Source organism: Hypanus sabinus, unplaced genomic scaffold (genome assembly GCF_030144855.1).
Source record: "Hypanus sabinus isolate sHypSab1 unplaced genomic scaffold, sHypSab1.hap1 scaffold_462, whole genome shotgun sequence".
In the NCBI taxonomy this organism is placed as follows: domain Eukaryota; kingdom Metazoa; phylum Chordata; class Chondrichthyes; order Myliobatiformes; family Dasyatidae; genus Hypanus; species Hypanus sabinus.
Genome location: NW_026781334.1, coordinates 190,158 through 197,456, shown reverse-complemented (window position 1 = coordinate 197,456; position 7,299 = coordinate 190,158). Strand labels below are relative to the sequence as shown.

The 7,299-nt window shown below is 50.5% G+C and overlaps 1 non-coding gene across 1 annotated transcript; it reads right to left on the bottom strand.

The window, feature by feature from the left end:
• Positions 1-5,634: 5,634 nt before the first annotated feature.
• trnap-ugg (transfer RNA proline (anticodon UGG)) lies at positions 5,635-5,722 on the bottom strand. The gene is given in 2 exon segments: positions 5,635-5,670; positions 5,687-5,722. It is a non-coding gene; the product is annotated as a tRNA-Pro (tRNA).
• Positions 5,723-7,299: the final 1,577 nt, after the last annotated feature.

The window sequence follows — 7,299 nt, the reverse complement described above, 5'->3', positions numbered from 1 at the left end:
CTTGGAGGTAGACACAGAGGAGATGTCAGGGGCAGGTTTTTTAAGCAGAAAGTAGTCGGTGCGTGGAATGGGCTGCCAGCGACGGTGGTGAAGACGGATAGTTGCATGGAGGTTAGAGAAACAGAGGGCTATGGGTAATCTCAGTAAATTCTAAGGTGGGGCATGTTCGGCACAGCTTTGCAGGCTGAAGAGCCCACAAAGCTCTAGGGTTTCTACGTTTCTACAGAATGACAGATTTGGAGAATGGGTAAAGAAATGGCAGTTGGGATACGGTGTCGGGAAATGAATGGTCATAACCTTTGGTAGAAGAAATGAAAAAAGTGACTATTGTCTAAATGGAGAGAAAATTCAAGTTAAATCTGATGTGCGACAGGACTTGGGAGTCCTTGTGCAGGTCCGCTAAAGTTTAATTTGCAGGTCGAGTCTGTGGTGTGGAAGGCAAATGCAATGTCGCACTCATTACAAGAGAACTGGAATAATAAAGTCAGGATGTAATGCTGAGACTTTACAAAGCACTGGTGAAGCCTCACTGGGAGTATTGTGAACAGTTCTCGGTCCCTTACCTTCCCTTAGATCTGAAACTGCAGAGGGTTCAACGAAGGTTCACAAAAGTGAATCCGGGATTGAATGGCTTGTCATATGAAAAGCGTTTAATGGCTCTGGGACTGTTCTCGATGGAATTCAAAAGAACAAATGGTGACCTCTCTGAAACCTATCCAATGCTGAAAGGCTTTGCTGGAGTGGATGTGGTGAGGCTGTTTCCTGTGGTGAGAGAGTCTAAGACCAGTTTGGGGCTGAGAAGAAAATTGGATCAGCCACGATGAAATGGCGGTGTGGACTCGATGGTCAAATAGCCTAATTCTGCTCCTATATCGTTTGGTCTTATGGTCTAATATTCTCATTGCTGGAAGAACGCCGCTCGACATTTTCACTCATTAACGTGTCACATTTTCCATTCTTTGGAGTTTCGCAATTAATGCAAACAAATGAAAATCCCAACAGGGAATTGGCTCGGCTGATGCTTTTTTCAAAACACACAATTCTAAAATGACTGTTCTTAACTGTTGAAGCCTCCATGTCCCCTTGGAGATCTCAGTGGCTATAAAAACTTTGAGATTGTGGAGCCTCGAAGTTTCATTCGGAAAGGGTTACCTGCAGTGGCATTCATCATTAAAGGTCCAACCCCCACCCACATCCAGGATGTGTCCGGTTCTCATTTCTATCATCATAGCGGTCTGCGTGTTTCTAAAAAATGAGCGGCTCCTCCGTCATTGGTTGATGAGATATTTGTGTTAACAGTCAGGTGTACCGGTGTCCCTCATAGAGTGGACACCAAGTGTATGTTGTGTGCTCTAACACGATTTCATTACTTCCCCCGTTCTGATCCCTGCTCTCTCCCTCCAGTGAATTTAGTGGCGATTGCCATCCTGTCCCGGGGAAAGTGCGGTCTCTCCACCTGCAACACTCGCTACCTGGTCGCCATGGCGGCAGCGGACTTGATGCTGATCCTCACCGAGGTTATTCTGTACCGGATCAACTTCCATTATTTCCCGGAGTGCTTCCTCAACATAACCCCGGTGTGCAGTGTCATCACCGTGCTGCGCCGCTCCGCCGCCGACTGCTCCGTCTGGTTCACCGTCACTTTCACACTCGATCGGTCTGTTGCCAGCGGCTGAAAACAAAATATTGCACCGGGGAGACTGCGGCGGTGGTCCTGGGGACAACCGGCGTCCTGCTGTGTCTGAAAAATGTCCTCTACTATTTCACGTATGTACCCAGAGTGATCATCGACAATGTGCCGCGGGGCTGCTATCCAATGATCGCTTTCTTTACCGAACCAGGCTGGATGGGGTATGACTGGTTCAACACGGTTTTAACCCCGCTCCTCCCTTTCGCTGTCATTCTGCTGCTCAACGCTCTGACAGTCAGGCACATTTTGGTGGCCAGCCGAGTCCGGAAGGGGCTGCGGGGTCAGAGCAGTGGGGAGACCCGCAGCGACCCGGAGATGGAGAGCAGGAGGAGGTCTATAGTTTTACTCTTCACCCTCTCCGGCAGCTTCATCCTCCTGTGGCTGACGCACGTCGTGGAATTCGTCTACTATCAGATCACGGGGACGGCGGGGGGCCGGGAGGAACGACTCGCAGTTCATCTTTCCGCTGCTCGGGTTTATGCTGCGGACCGTCAGCTGCTGCACCAACACGTTCATTGACGCGGCGACGCAGTCCAGGTTCCGGGAGCAGCTGAAGAGCGCGGCGGTGTATCCGGTCACCTCGCTGCTGCGGGTCATCGGCGCCTCGGCCACCTGAGCGACCCCGGGATCACCTGTCCGGCCCCCGGGCTTCTGAAGGCCCACGCACCGAACAACCGCAGCAAAGTGCGGGGAGGCCAGTCTGCCCTTGGCATAACCTGGAGAACACAGCACAGCACAGACCCCTCGGCACACGATGTCGTGCCGACCTTTAAACGTACGCCAAGACCAACCTAACCCTCCCTCGCTACAAGCTAGAGAAAATCTGCAGACGCTGGAAATCCGAGCAACACACACAAAATGCTGGAGGAACTCAGCAGGCCAGGTAGCATCTATGGAGAAGAGTACAGCCGACGCTTCGGGGCGAAACACTTCGGCAGGTCTGGACATGTATCTGCTTGTCATTTCTGTATGTAGCTGTGAGTTTCATAAATTCCTCTAATATATCTGCCTCGGTGACGAGTTGAGTCCCGATCTCCATTTTATGGTCTGATAGAGAAGACCGGGGAGTGGGGCTGAGATGGGGGAAACGGATCAGCCTCGATTGAATGGTGGAACAGACTCGATGGGCCAAATGGCCTAATTCTGCTCCTATGCCTATGGTCCACTGCTCCCATGGTCATATATGTGACGTTAGTAAATAACTTGACGATGTGACCCCCAGGTTTGGAGTCTGCACCGAGACCATAAGACATAGGAGAAGAATGAGGCCATTCCGCACATCACCGCCATTCTATCGTGGCTATTCGACCCGATCCCATTCTCCTTATTCCGTTCACGCTGTTTCTCATCAGGAACCTGTCAACCTCCGGTGAAAGTCGGGACCACTTCCCATCGTATCGGGACATGTTGGACTTTGAAGGGTGTCATTGACATCCCGCCTCCCGGTGGGTACAGCACAGAATGATCGGCCCGGTCTCTCATCCTCCGTTCGGACAGACAACTGGCGAACAGACCGGCTCGCATCCTCGCCATGAAACGAACTCCTCTCCGTAGATAAAACGGTCAGACTGCGCACCGTGGGGTCTCACAAAGGCCCTGTGGGGCTGCGCTGGGACTTTCCTGTACGCATTCCCTCTTGCAATAAAGCATGGCCTCCCACATGTCTCCCCAAGTGCTCGCTGCTTCTGAATCCTTATCAGCCCGGATTAAGGGTCTGGTTAGGAAGGGATGACTATTCATTCCTCTCCATAGATGCTGCTGCCCGACATGCTGAGATCCGCCAGCATTTAGTGCGTGTTACTCTGGGTTTCCGGTGTCTGCAGAATCTCTTGTGTCACCTGAATCCCTGCCTCGTGTACACGGACACTCCGGTCCCATTTCCTTTTCGTGACCCATTTCCCTTACGTCATTAATAATCTGGTTTCTAGTTTATAGGAATGAAGACTAACCTCTCAGTTATCACCGTCCACATCTGGTACACATCTGCCCGTTCACCAATCCTGAATGGACCGTATCGGAGACGGTTTGCGTCCTGCTCACTGCTCCCCATCGCACCAGCAACAGTGTAGTTTCATGCCGTCCGCAGACAGGCAATGTGTCCACAACATGACCCGGTAGTGGAGCGGTTTGCGTCCTGCTCACTGCTCCCCATCGCACCAGCAACAGTGTAGTTTCATGCCGTCCGCAGACAGGCAATGTGTCCACAACATGACCCGGTAGTGGAGCGGGTTTGTTTCAGGCCATTGTAGCGAGGCTGTAAGATCGGGATTCAGTTCCCACCGCTGTCTGCAAGGAGTTTGTACGTTCCACCCCCGACCACGTGGGTTCCATCCGGGTCCTCCGGGTCCTCCCACATTCCAAAGACGTACGGGTTCGTGTAATAACTTACTGGAACGCTATGTTGGTGCTGGACACATGTGGGCTGCCCCCAGCACAATATTCACTGATCCAATTTGTCGCAAATGACGGATTTCATTCGATGTTTAGATGTACACGTGACAAATAAATCTCATAAACACTGTACTGAAACTTCAAAGTTATCACCGTACTCTGCGAACAACTGGGCTAGGGACTGAACTTGTCACTTCCTTCCACCCAGCAAAAGGCCCGCATCTCCCTCTTCCCTGCGGCTCTGTCACCTGACAATGTCCCGTGTGGGTTCGTGTTCAATGTCACAATCCATGCCAGACTCCTTTAGGGAGACTTACCAAAATCCTTTTGAAAGTCCAAATGCATTAAACCACCGGCTCTCCTTTAACCATTCCGGAGTCGGAGAGGGAAAGATCCAATAGATTTGTTAAAACTGCTTTCCCATTGAGAAACCCATTCCCGTTCATTCTTTCCTGTGTGACATCTTTCAGAAGGGATCCCAGTCTGTTCCTCACGACCTAATAAACTCACAGAATCACAGAGCACTGCGGTACAGAAACAGGCTCTTCGGCCCGTCTAGTCTGTGCCGTACTCCTTCCATTGACCTGCACCTGGACCACAGCCCTCCACGCCGTTTTCATCCACGGACGTATCCAAACTTCACTTAAATGTTGACATGGAGCCGGCATTCACCACTTCCGCTCGCAGCGAGATCCACCACCGTCCGAGTGAAGAAACTCCCCCTTAGGATCCAACCCCCACCTTAACTATTTCACATTTCACCCTTAACCCATGACCTCTGGCTCCTACCTCAGTGGAAAAGACCTGCTTGCACTAACCCTCTCTATACCCCTCATAATTCTGTACACCTGGATTGCTCCAATTCCCCGGGTTTCTCGGTTCCTTTGTGAAACGACGAGGTTACATTTCCCACACTCTGCTCGACAGGAACGTCTCCAGACGTCAGAGAAAGTGGGAAGATGGTCATCCACTCAAACACTATTTCCCATGTTCCCGTTGTGTATCTCGCTTCAATGTAGAGAGTATCACACTCAGGACACCTGTTCCTATCGATAGAGCTGGATTTCAGTAATACAAGAACACAGGATTATAGGGGCAGGAATTGGCCTCTCAGCTTCACAAGGATTCCCATCTTTTCAACTTCTACGCCGGCCCAAATCCCTGATAGAGTCATAGAGCTTTACAGAACAGAATCAGGACCTTCGGCCCACCTCGTCCATGCCAGCCTTCTGAATAGTTCCACCCACCCGCACGCGGAACATAGGCTTCCATACCTCTCTCATCCACGTACCTATCCAAACTTCTCTTAATTGTTTCAATTATAATGCATCTCTTTCCACGCCCACCACAACCTCTGGACGAAGACGTTTCATTTGAATATTTCATAGCCCACTCCAAAGCTTTGATCTCGAGTTGTTGTCTCGCCTAACCTGAGGGTAGAGAGCCTGCAGGCATTGCCCTAAATCTAGCCCTCATAAATTGGTATACATTTAATTATCAGCCCTCATTCTCCTGCGCTCCACTGACTGAAGTTCTAAAATATATAATTCAGGGGGCTCGTCCGGGATTTGAACCCGGGACCTCTCGCATTCTCGCGAGTTCAGACCCAAAGCGAGAATCATACCACTAGACCAACGAGCCCGTTCAGTGTTTCTGGCATAAAACCGATGCCTTTCACTTACTCAATCTCCTTCCTCAATGCATCTGGTGGTAAATTTACCAGCAAATTTGATCAAAGAGCAAAGACCAGTACAGCACACTACAGGTCTTCCGGCCCATGATGCTGTGTCCACCTATGCCGAACTACTCTGCCATCAATGTGACAATTCAATCCATTTTGGTCCTTCTGTACACTCAAACTGAGATGTAGCGTTTTTATTGCTCTCAGTGCAATATTGACTCCTGAAGACATTTTACTTCAAGCTGACGTTCTGGGCAAGATGCTGACAGCACTTAACATTCTACTTTCAAAAGACGCACAATCTCACTTCTATCGCATCACCCACCTGTACGCCATACATTAACACCTCCCTATTCTGCCACCAGACATTAACGCCCTCCTCCTATGGTCCCGTACAGTAACACCCTCATTTGGCTTTGCATATTAACACCATCTTCACTCGACCCTGGACGTTAACACCCTGCTTTTTAAATTAACGCCTCCTCTCCCAGACCGAGTAATTAACCCTCTCTCAGCGGTCCCGTGTAAGAATTTGCGGGGATGGCAGATGTGGACGGATTCCAGGTTGTCTGGGAAGAGGGGAGCGGGAGAGCTGAAACCTGAGTTCCCGGAGATCATCAAAGCCCAGTGGATGAGGATCCAGGATCACTGGCGCCATCCAGGCCCTACCCCTGCTGGGGAGACTGGGTCCTCCCCTGCACTGGGGTTGTGCTGAGTTAGACGGGGTGCTGAGGCTAACTGCGGGCTCCCCTGGAGAAAGTACGGCTGGTGGAAGGAGGGAGAGGTGGAGGGGATGGAAGAGGAACAGGGGTGGAGGGGTTGGAGAGATGGAGTAAGGATGGGACCTGGAGACTAAAGGATGTGAGAATAAGGTAAAGTGAAGACAGAGGAATGAGGAGGAGGGAAGATGGAGTATGAACGGGAAAGGAAAAAGGTTATGAGAAAGGATGGAGTGGTTGAGAAAATGAGAGAGAAATATATAGTGGGGTAGAATGACAGAGTGGGAAAGGAGGAGGGAAGAAATGGGAGCCTCGTACCAGAGGACAGTGTCAGACTAAAGGACACACATTTACCAGGGAGGTGAGAAGGAATTTGTTCCCCCCACAAATGGTCAGAGGGAGGGAGGGGGAGGAGAGAGAATATAAACTTCACAGAGACAGCACCGGGGACCGGGATTGAACCGGGTCTTCAGAGAGAGATGGAGTGAGAGAACGAGGAAGAGTTTGCAATGAAAGAGAGAAAATGTAATGAAAGGGATGGATGGGAGATGAAGGAGTGAAAGAGAATGGGATAACGGGAGAGAGAGAAAATGATAGGGAGCGATGGGATGAAAGTATGTGAGGGAGAATGAAAGAGAATGGGAAGGGTAGAGAGAACATTGGAGGAGAGAAGGTAAACGGGAGGAAAGGATGAAGGCAGACAGTGTGCAGATATACGAACTCTTCCCTATACAATGATATGGTGCCATGGGGGGGAGGTTGAGAGGGGGGACAGAATGATCTTACAAGAAAGGAGGGGAACAAAACAGGCACTTGAG